The sequence below is a fragment of the Calonectris borealis genome, chromosome 2 (genome assembly GCF_964195595.1).
Source record: "Calonectris borealis chromosome 2, bCalBor7.hap1.2, whole genome shotgun sequence".
NCBI lineage: Eukaryota > Metazoa > Chordata > Aves > Procellariiformes > Procellariidae > Calonectris > Calonectris borealis.
The window spans coordinates 109208263-109228223 of record NC_134313.1 but is presented as its reverse complement, the minus strand read 5'-3'; the positions used below and the strand labels follow the sequence as shown (position 1 = coordinate 109228223).

The 19961-nt window shown below is 40.3% G+C and overlaps 1 long non-coding RNA gene across 1 annotated transcript; it reads left to right on the top strand.

The window, feature by feature from the left end:
• Window positions 1-384: 384 nt before the first annotated feature.
• Window positions 385-14443, top strand: LOC142079182 (uncharacterized). The gene is made up of 3 exons (XR_012672560.1): window positions 385-474; window positions 3247-3421; window positions 14325-14443. It is a non-coding gene; the product is annotated as an uncharacterized LOC142079182 (long non-coding RNA).
• Window positions 14444-19961: the final 5518 nt, after the last annotated feature.

The following is a 19961-nucleotide window of genomic DNA, read 5'->3' as shown; positions in this document are numbered from 1 at the left end:
CTACTCTAGTAAACTGTGCTATTTTTTTTTTTACATGGCTCTCTGGCACAATGCTGGCCTGTGCCAAGTAGAGCACTTTCAAGGACTTCCAGACATTCTTCTGGAGCTGGCATGTTCCTGGGAGTAGTTTGTCTGCAGCTAGTCTGCTTGGAGAATGAGAGAATTTATTAGCACAGACACAAGCAATTCCACGTTGGTTGGCCTGAGTGCCTAGAAATATCCCAGACATGTCCAATTTACTGGTATAGATGTGGCATTTCAGTGATCTGTTAGTTGATGCCAAGAATAGCAGAGAACATCTGTGAAAATATGTAGTCATTGAGATAAGTGGCCTAAATGCTGTCCCTTACATTATTTTCTTCAGAGTTCTATATCGTAAGAAGTAATGGGTAATGGATCAGAAGAGGTTACTTCAGGTGTCTGTGAAGTTACAAGGCTCCTAAATTTGGATGACCATGAATTCAATACAACTCTGTAAGTGTAGTTTATATCTAAACTGTAGTTTATAACATTTTTTTTTCAGCTGAAATATATATATATAGATCACTTTGATGGAGTTTAATGGTAAATGAATATGGAATAAAAATTGGAACCTTTCAGCAAGGTCACATTCTAGTGCTTTCAATGTGCACAAGCAGTCTTATAGGTATCAGCACCACAACATGTTGACAGCTTGGATGTAACAGAATGGATGTAACAGAACCTTGATGGTGACTACTGCTAGAATTAACTTTTTCACAAATTGTTTTTCACCTTTTGTGTAGATGACTAAATGTTTGTCCTGCCTCCTGTAAGGGACATTTAAACTTGGTGAAGTTCAGTGCATTGCTGGCTCTAATGCTTTTTAGCATATGGGGATCTCATTAGTAAAAAATGTAGCAGGCTTATGCGTGCGTATAGCACAATGGAGGTTTAAGAGAACAGTACTGTGAAAGTACAGAACTGTATAGTAGTATCTTGATAATGGTTGACCTAACAAGATGAGAATAGTTAGTTTTTTTATGTTGGAAAACTGGAAAAAAATAGTAATTACCTTGTAGAGGATGTTGTAACTTTTCCAAAGGTCAGAGGTGCCACAGTGTTTGGGCACATCTTCCATCTGAAGAAGCAAAGAAGGATGAAATAATTTCATGTAGAAAGGAAAAAGTTTCCTAGTTGGTTTCACATGGCCTGAGTCCAGCCTGGAAAGTTGAAGCACTTCTTTGCAGACAGAGAAAACTCTATTGCTTCCACTGTGACCTGCCACAAAGGACCCTAGCTTAGGCAGGATCTGCCTGATAGATGCTGCCCAAACAGGGAGCAGAAAAGGCTTTGACAGGCAGGTATTGAAGGACGCATCTTAAATAAGCAGCAGAGGGGAAGAGGAACTGCATTCTTCTCAGCAAAGGTGCTGGTGAGGGACCCGTGTGGAGGAGTGGTTGTGCTAACGGTGCTGCACAGCCACTGGAAGCACTGGCTTCATTTTGGGATTGTGTTTGGGGTTAGTAAGGCTGATGGAAATGCAGATTTCCCAGCATTGTCTATTTACACCTCAGCACCTTCGTGGATTTGTTTCTAGTCTTCATTTAGCTCTGACGCTGATCCGCCTGGCCTGTTAAGAGATCCACTGATCCCACAGGAAAAAAAAAGGGGATATAACATGGAATGAGCATCCCCCTGAAATGAGAGTCCCATCTCCATCAGAGCAGGAGTGTTGTCATACGCACAGTTGGCCATAAGATGGCGGTGTCAGAGAGCAAGTCGGAGTGAAGGGCCTGGGAGGTTGAACATGGAGTGATTTCCCTGTTCCCCATTCTGGGAAAGCTGCAGGAAACAATTGCTGCATTGGGCCCTGGTGTTGGAAACCCGTGCGGTGTTGTTGGGGCTTGAGGCCAGAGTGCAGGTCAGGAATTTTTCCAGCTCTTTGTGGGGTGCTTTCGGTTGGTTTGTGCATCAGACCCAGCAGAAAGCTGAGAACTCTCTGAGGCAAGGTAAGAGGAAGAAGCGGGTATCCACACTGCAGCCCGTGGAGAATCCAACAATCTTGAAAAGGAGCCTTCTTGAACGTGTGATCTTGAAATTCAGAGAAAGCACTTGTGCAGCTGTTCTGTGATCCACTCATAGGAGACATTGAACCAAAGGCATAAACACTTCTACCAATTTATTTCATGGATCGTGCTGGTTTTTTCATTAATAAGTTGCAGAAGCAGTGCAGATGCCACACAAAAATCTGTTTGTTAGTGAACTCTGCGTTGTCACCTTTTTTTGGCTACTATAGTGGGAAAAATTGTAGAAGTTTGGTATCTCTTGTAATGTCCTCATGGGTCTGTTTCTGTGGTTGCCATGTCGCTATGCCGTTTACTCTTGAAATGCACTACAAATCTTAGCCCACCAAATTTATCTGACTGGACCAGAGAGTTTTCTCTCCCTTATGCTCTGATTGCTATGGAGAAATGCACTTGTCATGTCTCCAGATACCCCCTTACTTCCCTGAACTCCATTGTGATGGCCCCAAAGGGTTCTAGCTGTCCCTCAGAAAATATGCTACAAGGCACCAGAGCTCAAAATACCCTTCCTGGTAAGTAGTTGCTTGACTGCGGCTTTTTTTGCTCCCTTTCTTTCCTGACTGGTGACTGGAAAGTGTGGAGTTTGTCCTTGCAGCCCCAGTGACTGTCATGGTAAAGAGGACACTTCTGCATAGCTCTTTCCCTCCCTGCCATTGGGACTTCTTTCTTCCGGGGTCCTCTGCGGCAGAGGGGAGAAGGCCATTCAGCTGGAGCCCCAGGGGTTTATGAAGTTTTCAGCCAAAGCTATGAGGTAAAGTCAGGGCCTGGGAGATGAGCCAGCTGAGGGGATGGGATCACCTCACGGGAAAAGGAAAAGCAAGAATGACTTGGTGTCTTGCAGAGAGGGAGCAGCACTGGCTCTGCACAGCATGCAGGTAGTAGGTGAGGGGCACACAGTGGCTGGAAAGAGGAGGATGCTAAGAAGGCACCTTTTGGGCTGTCTCCTGAGAGAAAACGGAGGGATACGTTAGCCCAAGGCAGCCCAGATGCAGTAGTGTGGGAAAGGCTGGGCAGCATGGGAAAGGAGGCCATTGCTTCCCCAGTGACCCCACTGTGATGGGACTCCTGGTTCATTTGAGGGGCAGGGCAGGTAGCAATGCAGGAGCTCCACTGTTTCCTGAAGCTCTGGAGGCAAAGGGGGCTTTTCAGATGATTGTATGTATGCAAGTCCTTCTCTTTCTTTCCATTACCCCGGTAACAGAGTGCTGTAGCCAGGTTCTCTCATACCTCAGGCGAGGACATGAGCAACGCTGGGGGTTTGCTTCGTCATCCTTCTGCTGGCAAAATGGAGTGAGAGGAGAAATCTAAAACTCATTTCAGGACAACCCAACCCCTGCAGCCTTACCTCAGCCAGCAAAGCCTCTCTTTGCTTACAGGTGGGATGTTGCAATACGGCTTGCTAAGCTTTATACTACTAATGGATATTTATGTTAAAACTTGACTTGCAACAGCTTTAATGTGATTGTGATTAATAACCTGGCATCATGACCATTGGAGACTGCTGGGTACAACTGACTTGTGAGAAGTCTGCAGCTGAAGCGGCTTTCAGAGGAAGCAGGAATCCAGCAGGGGGAAGTGGTGTGCCATTATAAAATTAACTAAACAGCAGGCTACTCTCCACTAGCTATAAAGCAGGGATGATGCTGAAGCATTCCTTTGGACATCCGGGAACAAACTGTAGCTCGAAAAAAATATCCCGTGGCTCGTTTTGATTTCTGTTTTGTTCTTGTGAATACTTTTTTCTTGCTCATTGTCTCCCTAGGACATTTCTTTCATCAAAAATGTTTGATGATAGTTCATCAGACAAAACATTCTGAAGGTCATAGTGATGTTTCCTAATGTCACCTGGAAGCATTTCAGGGACTAAGGAAACATTGTTCAGTACTTGGAAAAAAGTTGTGTTTCCTTAGCAGTAAAAATCTCTTTATTAGACCTGTTGGAGTTTTATGATAGGGTAAAGGAGTTGCTTAGTCTTTTTACGATCATTAATTGCTCTGCCTTTAGATTCAACTTCATGACATGATCTTACGCTGAAATTCAACTTGATTTATGTTGTGTGGACTATGTATAAGATTCTCTGCATTGACTTATTTGGCAATGTCAGAATAAGTGGTTACTGTTAAATAGCCTTCCATTGTTGTCTTCATAAATGAACAGTTTCTTATTTGAATAACACGTTGAGTAGTTTGTCTAGTTTTTGCATCAATAGCTAGCTGCTCTGTAGGGTTTTTCTAATGTATTGCTTTACAATATATGCTTCAGGATTTTTTTTTTTTATCCAAACCTTTTATTTCAGGATGTGATGCCTGACTAAAATCCAGGCCTTGCTTACTTTTCTCAGGCCACTAGATGCTCTTTGCTGTAGCATAATAATCAGATAAGCCACGTCTGAGCAGGGGAAAATAAATTAACGTTTCTTTCACATTGTGTTTTTGTTCTGGAGGCTGATATGGGTGAACAACTTTCCTATAGTATTATTATGGTTCTGCCAATTTACTTACCACACCTTAGAAAACAGACTGACAAGCTTTTGCTTTTATTAATTGATCAGTAGTTCAGTTGGTTATTTAATATTAGTAATAATGTCTCTGATGATACTAGAGACAAGATTTGAATGGTTGCACTTGTAAAAAGTGAAACACACTTGCATACATCTGTACTTTCTAATTTTGAAAGTATTTAAAGAAAAAAATGCCCCTTTCCATTGTGTATTATGCAAATTGAGAGAGGAGAAGGTTCTTTAAACAAATAAAATGGTTACTGTCAGCAACCTGAATATCTCTCTGCTGGCAGAGGAGTCAGTGGCTACGGTAGGATCAGTCTCTGTACACACAGTTTTCCACGTCACCTCTGTTAAAAGTAAGTGTGAGAGCATGGAGGAGCAGAGAAGGGAAGAGTGAGTCATGTGAAATCCAGTTTGGGGGGTCAGTATAAAACACATTGTGTCTGTAGAAATTTGCTCCGAGTGGTCTAACTCCATCAGTATTTCTCTGCTGCATATCACTGTCATTTTGCACCTCCAAAGCCTTCCCTCAGCTGCAGGGTGCTTTGCCTGTGCCTAAAGATAACCCTGCGGCCAGGTGCCTAATGTAACTAGCTAAACAAGGAATGCAAATATTATATTGTATCAATGCTACAGGAATTTCAGAGGAGAGGGAAAAAAGTTATTTTACTAACTAAAATATTTCAGAGATATAAATATTTTTTTAGTATAGCTTTCACTCAGGGGTTCCGTGTGACTGGTCACAGTCCTAGGTAAAAACAGAGAAGTCAATATTGTGTGACAACATCCATGATACAAGATTACGATAATGCTGAGAAGATTTTTCAAAAAACCAAGACTTTGTTCTTTGTGAGCTCTAAGAAATGGCTCACCCTATAAGCAAGTTGGTGGAACTGATCTGTTGAAGTTCATTTCATGTTCAAGAGGTTTGTTGAAAAGAGTCAGCTAAGGGTGTGTTTTTGAAGTCTTGGAAAAGGATCTTGGAAGTCAGTTCTCCGGTGCTAGACAAAGAGCTCACAAGTCAACTTCATCATACTCTTCAGAGCAGACTTTGCAAGTGGGAAGAAGTTGAAGTCATTCTTCAAAATCATGACTTGATTTTGAAGCTTCAACTTTCTACAAAACCAGGTAACATAACTAACTGGTGTTGAGATACGTTAGTTTTGATCATGTTTCTGCAGTTTCAGTTTACTAAGATGCTTGGTAAGTTTGTAAGAAAAAGGCATAGGCATTTGGAGTCCCACCGCTCCTCTCCTAGATGAGCAGCAGCCAATTTAAATCCCTCAGAAATCTAATAAACTCTTTCCTAAGAAGTCCTCTTAAGACATTTTTTACAGCTCAACCATCAGTCTTCTGCATGCAGTAACAATTTTTTGGATGTAGTATTCAACCCTGGAAAAAAAATTTAACAATACTGTGATCAGCACATCCTGGGTTACCATTTTTGATGAGAGTAGCAGATTTCATGACCATTTTGTAACATTTGTTAACTTTTAAAGATTCACTGTGAAAGGCTTCCTGCTTAAAAAGATAATGTACTGTTTGGGCTTTATTCCATTTATGCCTTAATAGCCCAACAAAGCCATATCACAGAACTTGATTTCTCTTCTAGAAAGTCAGATATAGTGCCAAAGCCACCATATTAATCTATGGCATGATGAACTACTTAAAAAATATTGGCATTGTTACTGAGGGTACCAAGTAGCAATGTAGACCAGCTCTCTTTTGTATGACAAAATATTTGCTATTACTTATATAAATATTAGCTCTTTAATGTTTGTGATATTTGTACTGTCATCAAGGGAAAGAGAGAAAATAATATTTTGTTACTATAGCACCTGAAATTAACTTGAAATGTGTTTCTTCTTATTTGCAGTTTTTCTGTGCCCGTTTCTTTTGAAAGAGAAATATGAAAATGCTTAGCAACTTTGTTTTCATTTACATGTCATGTCATTCTATGACAGCCCGTAAAAAATTAATCATAGTAGTTTTATTTCTCTTAGAAGAGCTTATACCTTCTGCAGTCTTACAGAGGCTACAAACATGAGGCTATTCCTGTAGCTGTTTTTATGAGGATTTTTTCTAGCTGCTGAATATGTGTATTTCTAAAATGCAGTCGTGTCAGCATTTTGAGATTCACCAGAATACTGTGCAAATTTGAAGCAAGGGTAAATGATATCATGTCTGTTGAAACTATTCCCTGTATCTGGCAAGTTCTTGTAAACACACAAGACTCTCAGTTTGTTGAACAAAAGGGATATTAAATTTCTTTAAAGTCATTGAGATCATTGAGGCTCTTACTTCAGTATCCATGTATGAATTTTTGTTTACATAATTCCTTGTTTCATTTATTGTCACTATCTTCTATAACAAGTACACAGCAAAAAAGATGTTTTGAATCTGTAGTTCCAGTCCGGTTCAGCTATATGACACTATTTCTGGCTTTGGAGTGGATTATTACAGAAAGTACACAAAATACAGGCTGCAAGAACCCCTGTCTTGCAGCAGGAAAAAATACATCTAATGCCATTATTTATTTTATGATTCAAAATCTATAATGAGGAGAATGTTAGGGATCTGGGAGGAGTTGTTGGTTAACGTCAATGAAGAACTTGGAAAGGTGGAATGCAGTTAGGAAGCCTTAATTTTTCTTCTTGGGGATCCTGAGGGAAAAAATGAACAAAAGCTAGAGAAGTTCAAAGAAATTGCAGCACCATGCATGACGCCCTGTCGCGTAGAAAGGAGATGGCTGAAGATTTCCCAGAAGCTTTCTGTGCTCCTGGTGTTTAGTTTTGATCTGAGTCATTGCCAAGAATCCCAGAGAAATCCACTTACAACAGCAGTACCAGCAGCTGGCTTAGGGTGGGTTAAGGTGGAAAACAGGCTTGCCTTTAGTGGGAACCGGACCACCTCTGATGAAGGGGCAAACTGCTGTTGTGCTCTATGTAAAAGCTTCCCTCATACTCTCTGGGTAGAAGCCTCACCAGCCCAGCTAGGATTGTGCTAGCAGAGCTTCTGGTTTGAGCTCAGGAAATGATGATGATATTGTTAAAACCTCACTACCCTGGTTTGTTGTCTGGACCCCTGTAGCCAGGGGCAAATAGTTCTGCAATGGAAGTTTCTTGGCAAGGCTTATTAGAGCGTCAAACAGAGCATCGCCGCTTTTGGCAGGCAACAAATGCAGAGGCGATGACTGCAGCAGTAGTGTAGGTGTAGTATTAAGCAGCACCGCAGAGGACCAAATTATTATGGCCACAAACAGGAACCCGACCCTAGGGAATCCATCAGTTTTGAAACATATGCCTTCCAAATGTCATGGCTGTCCCAGCGTTCGTAACCATAGCATGTCAATCATGACTGGGAGCTTGCCCTTATACTTTTCATGATTCAGTTAAGCATGACTTTGTCTTTTTTTCAGGCAGAGCCTGTGTGATTGCATCAAGGCAGTTTGTGTACCAGTCAAAAATTTTTGCTGTGGCGTAGCTGTCAAATATTTGAAAGAAATATTTTCTCTAAAACCATCTAATTTATTCATCACAGTTTTAAATTACCTGAGTCTTTCTTGGCTTTCAAAGTGAGAAAATCCTCTATTTTCTTCATGGTGTATATCATGTCATTAGGTTGAGAATTTAGTATTTAAAACAAATTCTCTTTTGGTGCATCAGGTGGTGAAATTTGTGAGTGTAATAAGCATTGAACTCTTCATCTTTGCTTGTCTGTTATAACAGCAATACCATCAGCAGTTGTATTAAGTTGTATTAAGTATTCTTAGAGGTATTTTGCTGCCTTTCCTCTGGCCTGTAGTGGCTTGGATGAAGTGCAATTTAACATATACAACACACAACAGTGCAGCTGTTTCTTTGCCACGTGCTATCACTTGAATCCTTTTCACATAGTTTCTAAAACTATCTGAAGAAATTATTGCAGTAATTTCTTTTTAAAAGGGAAAATAATACAACTTTCAAAAAACACATTTCCTGGAAGCAATTTATTTGGTTTAATTTCAAATTCTCCAGAAAAACTAATTTTTTACAGACGCTTAAAATGACCTAAGTAACATATAGTAATAGTTATGAAAACAGAAACCAAATAATGGAAAGAATTAGATTTTTGTTTTAATAAATCACAAACCATGTGTGAGTGTTAATTCAGAACACAACGTATTAAAATTGCTGTGACATGATAGCAAACTGAATTTTCTGCTAAAATGCCAAACTGTCCTCTGAAAAAGTTGTAAATACATGGTCAACTTCAGAAAAGAGTCAGTGCTTATGAATTTCTTACAAAAATCATATGAACTACAAGCTTTGCAGCGTTTTCTTATGAAAGCTCAGGAGGATTCCTCTGCTTGATATTCTGCCTACATTACAGAATATTAATCTACCTGACAGATATTTTTACTATGAATCTGTTTATCACAAAATTTGGTATTTTAGTTTTTCTTTGGTATTTGTGTTATGGAATATTAATTCAGAGCTTAAACTTAGTGAATATATGAAATTAAATCAAAATAAAACTATTTCTCCATAACTTTCTGTCAATTTAAGAAAGCAAGCCTAGCAATTGTTGTCAGTAAGGACTGATTATTTTTTGTTAAGTATCTGACCAAAATCTTATCTTGGGCTGCAGCACCTAATCTAAAGTTCGCACTATCCTAACTCTTGTTGTACCTTTACAGACTGCAGTAGCCCTCTGGGCTGTACTAGGGCTTTTCGTTGCTGACAGTGTCTCCTGCTGCACTGCAAAACCTCCTTCAGTCTGCTACAGGCATTTGTAACCCAAGCAGGTCTGCCTTTTGGGAGCGCTGAGCAGAGTTTGCTGGCTTTGGCTAGTCAGTGTGAATTAGAGAAGTTATTGGATGATCCCAAACTACAAGTGTGCAAGAGCAGTCTGACTGAACAGCTAAGGATCCTTTTTCTAATTAGCTAATAGTTTTTGTTTGGCTCATAAGTCAAGCAGAGATGGTCTGTGTGCAATGCAAGTGTTGATCTGTTGGCTAAAGCTGGTCAAACCTGAGGGTTAAAGTGTCTGTCAATGCTCAACTAGCTAATAATATAAGAATATGGAACAGGAATAAGTTAGTTTATACTTGAATATTATGTATTGGTTGACCCTATTAAGCTGTTGTTTGACTGTCTTTATCTAGAAATAAAAAAATGTCTAGAACAAAGTATAAACTAAGAAATTCTTTCTGATTGTTTTGAAATAAAACACTGATCTCAATTAAAATTGCAGAGATCAAGACTGGGATTGGTATTACATGGATAAAATCCTATGTCTGAAATGGAAATAGAGGATACCCCTTTAAAAGAAGATTGATTAAAAGAAGATGAATGTACCTCAATGTCCAGAATGAGAGAAAATTTGGGAAAGCATCCATTTTCCTCATACATGTACAATTTGCTGAACTAAGAGTCACATTATTGTCATGAGAATACCCTCCTTGCAATCCAGAGCTGCTGTTCCAGCCCATATGGGCATACCCAAGCTCACTGGTTTCGGTACCAGCAGTGACAAAGCTGTTGAGAAGCTACCGGTGTGAAGGCCTTGGCTAGGCTTCTACAATTTGCCCTGACCCAGCTTCACTATTGTGCAGCTTAAAGCTACTGGAAGTACAAGCAAGTTTGAATTTTCCTCTGAAAGCCTGCAAAATCATACACTACATTTATGTGAGTGTTGCTCACATTGATTTCCACTTCTCCCTTTTCAGAGCCTCTTGCCACTGCAGTACAGTAAGAGTCACCTCTGTAATTCTACAGGTTTCAGCCACAGTTTGCCTGTATGTGAATCCAGGTGGTGAAACCATTTTTATGCCTAGAAATTTTTGCGTAAGAAAATTTCAGTGGGTGCCAGCTGCTACCGATTTGTGGTTAATCTTCTCAGGTGGATTGTGGTAGGTGAGCAAGAATTAAGGAGAGCGTGTCTAAAATGCAGTCACATGTAGGCTTGGAAGTCGTAGGCGTTTACACTTTGAAAAGCAAGAAGGGGTCCTGAGGTGTATCCTCTTCTTTCTTTTTGCTTTCTAACCCTCAAACTATGGTTAAAAACAGTTCTTTCTTCAAAATCCTGCCTGCCTCCTCCTGTCAGGGAGTCCCAGCCTCACCTGACCCGGCTTCTCTGGGAAGAGCTCATTGTTTTGGCAGATGAGCCAGGAACAGAGGCAGAGTCAATCATCTGTGGTAGCATTGTCATTAAAAACCTCCAGGCCATGCCATGCCATGCCCCATCTGAATAGGACTTGACTGACATTTTGAGGCTTTGTTGCTTTTAAATTCCAGAACACCCACTGAGTTCAAACTATATTAGCACCTCAAGCAGGAACATCTTTCCCAAATGTGGAGCGCAGTGCAATTTCAGCACAGAGTAGACAAGAGAGAAGTTTGCAGAGCTGCATACATATGCAGGCTGTAGTGAAATCAGGGTTGTTTTTTTTTTTTTTTAACCTATTTTCCATTTATAGGTATTGTGAAGTTTATCACCTTTTTCTTTACGGTTTGGAACTGTGGGGTATTACTTTGCATATTAACAATGCAAATCTGTAACAGAGGAAAGCAGCATATGAAATTTAGGCTAGAAAATATTGAGGCAAGAAAGTGGCGATATACTTCATATCATACCAAGGCAAGGAAGTCAGATTATTTGTGATTGTCCTATAGAAATTAATCATAATCATTAAATTAATCATATCTATTTACTTCTGTAAAGTGAATCTCATTCTTGGGTATTTTTATCATTCAAATTTCTGGCTTTCATTTCCCTACTTTATCCATCTGAAGCAGTTGAAATGACTCAAATGTTTTAAGAAAATGATTCATCCTCCACTTTTACTATCTTGTTTGTGTTTTTTTAACATTTACAAGGGTTGAATATTTCTGCTTTTAAAATACTTGGCACAATTCTAGCTCATGCAAACAACAATACACTTAACAAGAAATAATAGGAAGTAATTCACATGTAAAACGATAAGGAATAGTTCTGTCCAGTTTGACACTATGTGATTATAACTTGGCCTCCAGAAGAACTGTCTGAGAAAGTGTATATGCCTTAGGTTTCAAAAATATCTATACAACATATAATGGAAGTAATCGTATTTGACCCACTATTGTAAAAACTGAAATAAACTCAGAATTCTGTTACACTGACTGTATTTAAAAGCACTGACAAGCTCTCTTTGAACTGAATTTGTCAAGCAGCTGGAATAATCAAGATTTTCTGCTAGAGCTGTTTTCAACAACTGAATAGTTAAACCAGTTAAATGAAACTATGACATGGTAGAATAAAGGTAAACTGAACCTAATGGAGTATATTCTGGTGATTCAATCATAACAGAAACTGTTAGGAGGGCTAATATAAAAATGAGTGATTTTTTTTTTCTTTTAGGAAAAGAACGTGGTTTTAGATCATCTGTATGAGGAGGACCTATGTAACACACTATACACAGTTCTGTTAGGTAGCATATTTTACAGTCTGGCAACTAAACAGATTTTTACATTTAGTGATTAAACTATTTCAAAGTCAAAACCACTTTGAAAGATTGTGTGCGCACGAAGGGAAATTCTTGCCATAGTATTTACATAGTATTTACATACTCACATGGGTGGGATTTGGAGCAACAAAATGAATGATGAAAGACAGTCCTCCTTTGGGAGGAGTTTTAAAAAAGACAGTTATCGTAAGATGATATTTGCATCTGCAAGTCCAGGAATGTAAAGAATTGGGCTAGGAAAACAAAGGCCAATGTGACAGTTCATTATCTGCATGGCAAAAGAAAATTACAAGGATAGGCGAAGGCAAATTATTTTAAGAGTTGCATATGCTCTCCTTCCTACTCCACACAAATCACTTACCAAGGGTAAATCTACTGCTGGTGTGTGAACTGCTGCTGTTTTCAGTCTGCCTGAGAATCCTTTACTTGACATTTCTAACCTTGACATCAGGGGCTTAAGTGCAAGTTTAAATAATATACTTTAAGAGTGACCATTAGCTCTGTTTGACCTCGCTTTTATTCCTTCCTTAAGTTGCTATGGGTCTTGACGTTCCTACGGGAGTATTTAATAACATTAGCCAGGGCCTCCTGACATATGAGACTGAGCATTTGGGCTGAATCCTTGGGCTGTGTAGACGAATACAATGCCAGATGTTCTGTCCTTTTGCAGGGTCCACAGGCTCGGAATAACCAGGGCCTACAACAAACACACCTAGTTTTGGTTATCACCTACTGCTTTGCTACCCTATTTCCTAAAGACCTTCAAAAATCATAGTAGGACTGTGAATGGCCATTAAATCTTATTTTATTTTTGTTCTTTGGGTCCTGCTGCTTTCAGGAGAACATGGGGCTTATTAATGTGGTCTGCAGTCATATTTATGATCAACCATGTGTTGAAAAATTTAGTCTATGCTTTGACATCAGAGTTGATGTGAATTAGATTTCTCAAGAGAGGTGGAAGGGTTCTGAATTATAGCAAATGTAGATAATCAATAGCAAAAATTCCAGTAAAACCTTTTGTATTTTTATTTACAGTAAACATATCCCTGCTTACACCAAGAATTGGCAACATGAAAAAGGTCAGGGTGCTGCTTTTTTCCTGGGTTGCTTTCTTAGTTAATTTGATAGAAAGCACCATCTGAGTTTCTGCTAAGAGAGCAAAAAACACTTTTGGTAATTATTATAATGTCCTTTCCCGAAGTCTTTACTATTCCAATCCTGAAAATGAGCTAAACTCAGTGTGCTGTTTTTGGCTGCGATAGAGTTAATTTTCTTCATAGAAGCTAGTATGAGGCTATGTTTTGGATTTGTGCTGAAAACAGTGTTGATAACACAGGGATGTTTTAGTTACTGCTGAGCAGAGCTTACACAGAGTCGAGGCCCTTTCTGCTTCTCACCCCACCCCACCAGCGAGTAGGCTGGGGGTGCACAAGAAGCTGGGAGGGGACACAGCTGGGACAGCTGACCCCAACTGACCAAAGGGATATCTCATGTCATATGACGTCATGCTCAGCATATAAAGCTGGGGGAAGAAGAACGAAGGGGGGGATGTTCGGAGTGATGACGTTTGTCTTCGCAAGTAACCGTTACGCGTGATGGAGCCCTGCTTTCCTGGAGATGGCTGAACACCTGCCTGCCCATGGGAAGTAGTGAATGAATTCCTTGTTTTGCTTTGCTTGTGCGTGTGGCTTTTGCTTTACCTATTAAACTGTCTGTCGTGGTTTAACCCCAGCCAGCAAAAATAAACGCCACGCAGCCGCTCGATCACCCCCCTCCGGTGGGATGGGGGAGAGAATTGGGAGGGCACAAGTAGGAAAGCTCCCGGGTTGAGATAAAAACAGTTTAATAATTGAAATAAAACTAAGTAGAACAGTAATAATAACAGTGACAACAATAACAGAATACACAAAGCAGGCAATGCACAACAGAACCGCTCACCGACCGCCGACGGCGTGTCACGAACAGGGCGCGAGCCCCAGCCCCCCCCCCCCCCCCCCCCCCCCCCCCCCCGGTTTTTATACTGAGCATGATGTCACATGGTATAGAATACCCCATTGGCCAGCTGGGTCCACCACCCCGGCTGTGCTCCCCCCTCCCGGTGCAAGCATCACCCAGCAACAGCCAAAGCATCAATGGGCCATCAACGCTCCTTTCACACCGAACCCAAAACACAGCACACCCCCAAGCTACTGGGAAGAAAGTTAACCCTGTCCCAGCTGGAACCAGGACACTGTCTTTATCTCAACCCACGAGTTTTCTCACTTTTACTCTTCCGATTCTCTCCCACCAGGGGGGAGTGAGCTCGCGGCTGTGTGGTGCTTAGCTGCTGGCTGGAGTTAAACAACGACACTCAGTAATGAAGTTGCAGACCTTTCATTTCTCTTCATGAATATCATGCCTTTCCAGTGACTCACGAGCTGGTATGTGAACAAAGGTAAGAGAAAGGATAATGTACTACTTTGTTTTGAGTGAAAGTGTTGTATAGGGTGGTATCATAATGCGAAATTCAGTTTTGGTGAATCTGTGCTCTGACATTAACAGGCCAAAGAAAGTTTCAGTGTGTAGAATTCAGTGTGTTTGTGTAATATAAAATCACCACTAGATGGTACTTTTCAACAGCTGGTTCTTTTATAGCTGCCTTCAGGCATGAGAAAAGCTTCCAAAGGGTTGTCCTTGTTTATATATGTTTATTTTTTACTTAAGTCATCATTTTATCAGTAATGTACAGGTTTGAGTCTTGGGAGAGTGGAGAGAATGTTATTTAATCCAGAATTTGCAAATGGTCTGCATGGTGTATTTTAAATCTGTAACGCTTTGAAGGGAAAGACTTAGGCTTTTCTTGTTTCTTTTATGGTGTGAATAATGTTTTAGATGCCCTCTTCTTTCCTCTGTGTTCGCGAGGAGGCCGTCAAGGCATGGTGCTGTGAACCACATGGGCAGGTGTGCTGCAGCTAGGATATGAGTCCACTCCTCTGAGCCAGAGTCACGACTTGAGCTAGCAAGGTTCAGCTCAGACAGGAGGTTTTACTCGCTAACTAGTGAAGCTTCTTGGGCAAAGGAAATGTATGTGTTGTATTTATTTAAAGGATGGAAAAGCAATTTATTTCATGTGTAGCAACTTCTTTCCTGCAGCCTTGTTTAGGAGTTGTTGGTGCCTCAGACCTTTTTCAACACTGCTCTCCTTGCAAGCTGGTAATGTTTCTAAGCTAGGCGCAGTATTCCGCTGTTTTTCCCAAGAACATACCATCTCTGTGTGTGTGTGTGTGTGTATATATATATGTTATGCAGTAATAAAACACTTCTATCTATGTAGTTTTTCAACAGTTGGTTTTCTCCTATACAAGGAATATTATTAGTAAAGCAATGAAAACAGTCTCAGGTATGTATGAGGTATTCATGCCCATGAGATTGACTCTTAAAGCTGGTTTAGATTCAAAATATCTATTTCAGATAATTTATTTTAATCTTGCTCTTTAAGGAACAGCAACAGGCCTTGACATTTATTTCTATTTCATTTGTAAACCTCACCATCTAATCACTTGTAGGATTCACTTAATAAAACTCAAACTCTACTCTTTAGAAGAAGCTTTTTGTGATTTGTAGCATAGGTTCTTTACAAGAGTAGTTTGTTATTCTTGCAGTTAACATTGCGTTAAGTTTACAGACGCTCATATAGAGATACCTATTCAGTAAGAATGCAATTGCTGTGCTGAAATAAATTATTTAATAATAAATATTATTTAGCACCTTCCTCTCTGGTTCACAGCACTTTACAAAAGTCAAAATGTTTTCTTTATTTCCACGTCGAAAGTGCAGAAGGGTTAAGGATCTGTATTCTTGAACTGAGATTTTCCAACTAAATGACTAAAATCACAATTACATTTCTACTTGGAAATGGTGGAAGGTGCTGGCACAGATTTGCTCTTGGAAGGATTGGAAGTGCTAATTAGGCTGTAGCCAAAAGGGTTATCTCTTGTCTCTCCAACCACTTCTTAAGCAAAGGGAGCTCTATGGCATGAACAAGGATGTAATTTCCCTCCTACAGAGCAAGTAGGACCTGCGTCAGGTTCATTTCTGATACCAAGTGGGCCTTAGGAGGAAAAAAGTTGCTTCTTAGGACTGAAAGAAAGAAAAAGGGGCATCTGCAACTAATGCTGCCAGAAGATACTGCACTTCTCAAGCTATTTACACTACTTTATTTTATTCTGGAGATGGAAATTTCACTGAAAACAGTATGAATCTTCTTACCATTCTATCTTGATAAATCAACTGCAGTTGTCTCTCCAGTCAAAGAAGCTCCTGTTCTGTGCTCGTGTGTTTTCAGATACTTAACTTTAAAAAAAAAAGGTAAATATTGACACCATCACTTTTTATTTCTTTGTTTCCAGTGCTTTGTTCTCCTTCGCTGTCCTGCTACGTTTCATTCATGTGTCTTCAATGTTTTGATCATCTGCAGCACAGTTTCTCCTATAATTCTAAGAAACATTAAACTATTATAACAATTATCCAAGTGATTTAAATCTGCCTTTCTCCTCCACTGAAATAAGAGTCTTAGTGAGAGAATAGCTTAAATACACCACACTTGTAAAGAAATACCTGTAGAACTGCAGTGTCGCACAGTTCTATTTCTCCCTTCCAAAATTGCTGTGAAAATGGCATAAACAAAATGCCATGTTTCACTGGTTTTGTTTAAAATGTAATTATTTTCCAGGATTGCTAGGGAAAAAAAACCCAAACCTGAATTAATAAAATAGATAAAAATTATAACTCCCTATTGTATTTGTACTCTTACATGTTGAAGATCATAAGTTACAGAATATTTACTTTTATGAAAGAGCAGGAAATTATATGTATGTCCTCACTCTGTTTTGCGTTACAAAAGCAAATAGAAGTTGTTGCAATGTCTACGTGGTATTTATTTGTTTTTCAAATAATGTGAAACATATTTTTCATTATTATTTTCCTTTCATGTCACAGGAACTCTCTTTTAAAAACAAAGACATTTATGAAATTACTTTTGTTTATATGATGTGCTGGATTTTTATAAAACAGACATAACATCATATAATAAGCCAATACTCTAGTATTACCTTTTTAGAATACATATTTATTAAAAGATTAATTCCATAGCACACACAATTTATTATTTATTGCCTGTGGAAAAAAAAATCTTTCCTAAATATAGATACAATTAAGAAATTTCCCTCAACTTGAAAAAATAAAAACATAAAAGATATATTCTGCACTCTAAAGAAAAGCTAAAAAACATTTGTTAAAAATGTAACACGGCAAAATGTAAATGATAACTCAAGATTAATAGAGATCTACTTAATGAGATGGTGGAGTTCAGGATCCTGAGGGAAGGGAGGAAAGGAAAGAGCAAACTCACAACCCTGGATTTCAGGAGAGCAAACTTTGGCCCCTTCAGAGATCTGCTTGGGAGAGTCCCACGGGATAAAGCCCTGGGGAGAAGGGGGGCCTAAGAAAGCTGGTTAATATTCAAGGATCACCTCCTCCAAACTCAAGAGGGCTCCATCCCAATGAACATGAAGTCAGGCAAAAATTCCAGGAGCCCTATGTAGAGGAACAAGGAGCTTCTAACCAAACTCAAACACAAAAAGGAAGCATACAAAGGGTGGAAGCAAGGACAGGTAACCTGGAAGGAATACAGAAACGTTGTCCAAGCATGCAGTGATGAAGCTAGGAACGCTAAAGCCCAAATGGAATTGAATCTGGCCAGGGATGTCAAAGACAACAGGAAGGTCTTCTGTAGATACACAGGTGACAAAAGGAAGGCTAGGGAAAATGTGAGCCCATCGCTCAACAAGATTGGGGACTTGGTTACACAGGACATGCAAAAAGCTGAGGTACTCAGTGCTTTCTTTGCCTCAGTCTTTACTAGAACGACCTGCCTTCAGGAACCCCAGACCCCATGCACAGGGAGAGACTGGAGTAAGGAACATGTACCCTTGGTGGAAGAGCATCCGGTCAGGGAATACTTAAGCAAACTGGATATACATAAGACCATGGGCCCTGATAGGATGCACACGAGTGCTGAGGGAAGAAGGCCACTCTCAATAATCTTTGCTCAATCATGGTGATTGGGAGAAGTGCCCAAAGACTGGAAGAAAGCAAATGTCACTCCTATTTTCAAGAAGGGCAAGAAGGAAGACCCAGGTAACTACAGGCTGGCCAGCCTGATTCTATCCCTAGGAAGGTAATGGAGCAACTAATCCTTGAAACCATTTCCAGGCACATAAAGGACAAGAAAATCATCAGGAGTAGTCAGCATGGCTTCACCAAGGAGAAGTCATGCTTGATCAATTTGATAAACGTCTATGATGAAATGACTGGCCTGGTAGATGAGAGGGGAGCAGTGGCTAGTGTCTGCCTGGATTCAGTAAGACCTTTGATACTGTCTCCCATAAGATCCTCATAGAGAAGCTGTTGCTGTAGGGGCTGGATGAGCAGAAAGTGAGGTGCGTTGAAAACTGGCTGAATAGCCAGGCCCAGAGCATGGTGATAAGTGGCATGAAGTCCAGTTGGAGGCCAGTAACTAGCGGTGTACCCCAGGGTCAGTACTGGGTCCAGTCCTGTTTAACAGCTTTGTTAGTGATCTGGGTGATGGGGCAGAGTCTACCCTCAGTAAGTTTGACACAAAAGCAAGATGACACAAAACTGGGAGGAGTGACTGATATACCAGAGAGTTGTGCTGCCCCAGAGAGCGCTGGAGAAATGGGCTGATAGGAACCTCATGAAGTTCAACAAGAGGAAGTGCGAAGTCCTGCACGTGGCGAGGAACAACCCCATGCACCAGTATGTGCTGGGGACCACTCAGCTTGAAAGCTTGGCAGAAAAGGACCTTGGAGTCCTGGTGCACACCAAGTTGACCGAGAGCCAACAATGTGCCCTTGTCACAAAGAAGGTTAATGGTATCGTGGGCTGCATTAGGCAAAGTATTGCCAACAGGTGAAGGGAAGTGATCCTTCCCCTCTATTCATCACTGATGAGGCCACACCTGGAGTACTGTGTCCAGTTCTGGGCCCCCCAGTACAAGAGAGACATGGACATACTGGAGAGAGTCCAGCAAAGGGCCACTAAGATGATGAAGGGACTGGAGCATCTCTCCATTGAGGAAAGGCTGAGAGAGCTGGGACTGTTCAGCCTGGAGAAGAGAAGGCTCAGGGGGGATGTTATCAATGTCTATAAATACCTGAAGGGAGGGTGTAAAGAAGAAGGAGCCAGGCTCTTTTCCATGGTGCCCAGTGACAGGACATGGGGCAATGGGCATGACCTGAAATACAGGAGGTTCCCTTGGAACATCAGGAAACAGTTTTTTGCTGTGAGGGTGACTGACCACTGGCACACATTGCCCAGGGAGGTTGTGGAGTCTCCATTCCTGGAGGTATTCAAAAGTCTCGACACAGTCCTGGGCAATTGGCTCTCAGTGGCCCTGCTTGATCAGTGGGGTGGGACCAGATGACCTCCAGAGGTCCCTTGCAACTTCAACCATTGTATGCTTCTGTGATTAATTTCAAGATTTTCAAGAATACAATCATTTAAAAAGAATGTGCAAGATAATGTGGAACACAATATTTTGTATCCTTAAAGCTAGTTATTTTATAAGTGCTTTGTGTATTTAGTTTTTTTGCTGGTATACTTCTACAAAAACCCTTTCTATCTTTTTTTGCTTTAGATGTATTCTACATTAACCTTTTACATTTGTGAACATTATTTTAATGTGTCATTGCAATGCAAGTTACTTATCAAATGTATAGTTTGCTTCCAGTATCAGTCCCAAATAATTGTATTTGTATTATTTGCACAAAAATACTTTTTGCTTAAATTCCACTTTTTAAATGTCTTTTAATGTGTTTATCAATAGTGAACTAATCACTAAAACATATAGCCTTAGTAACAACAGCTA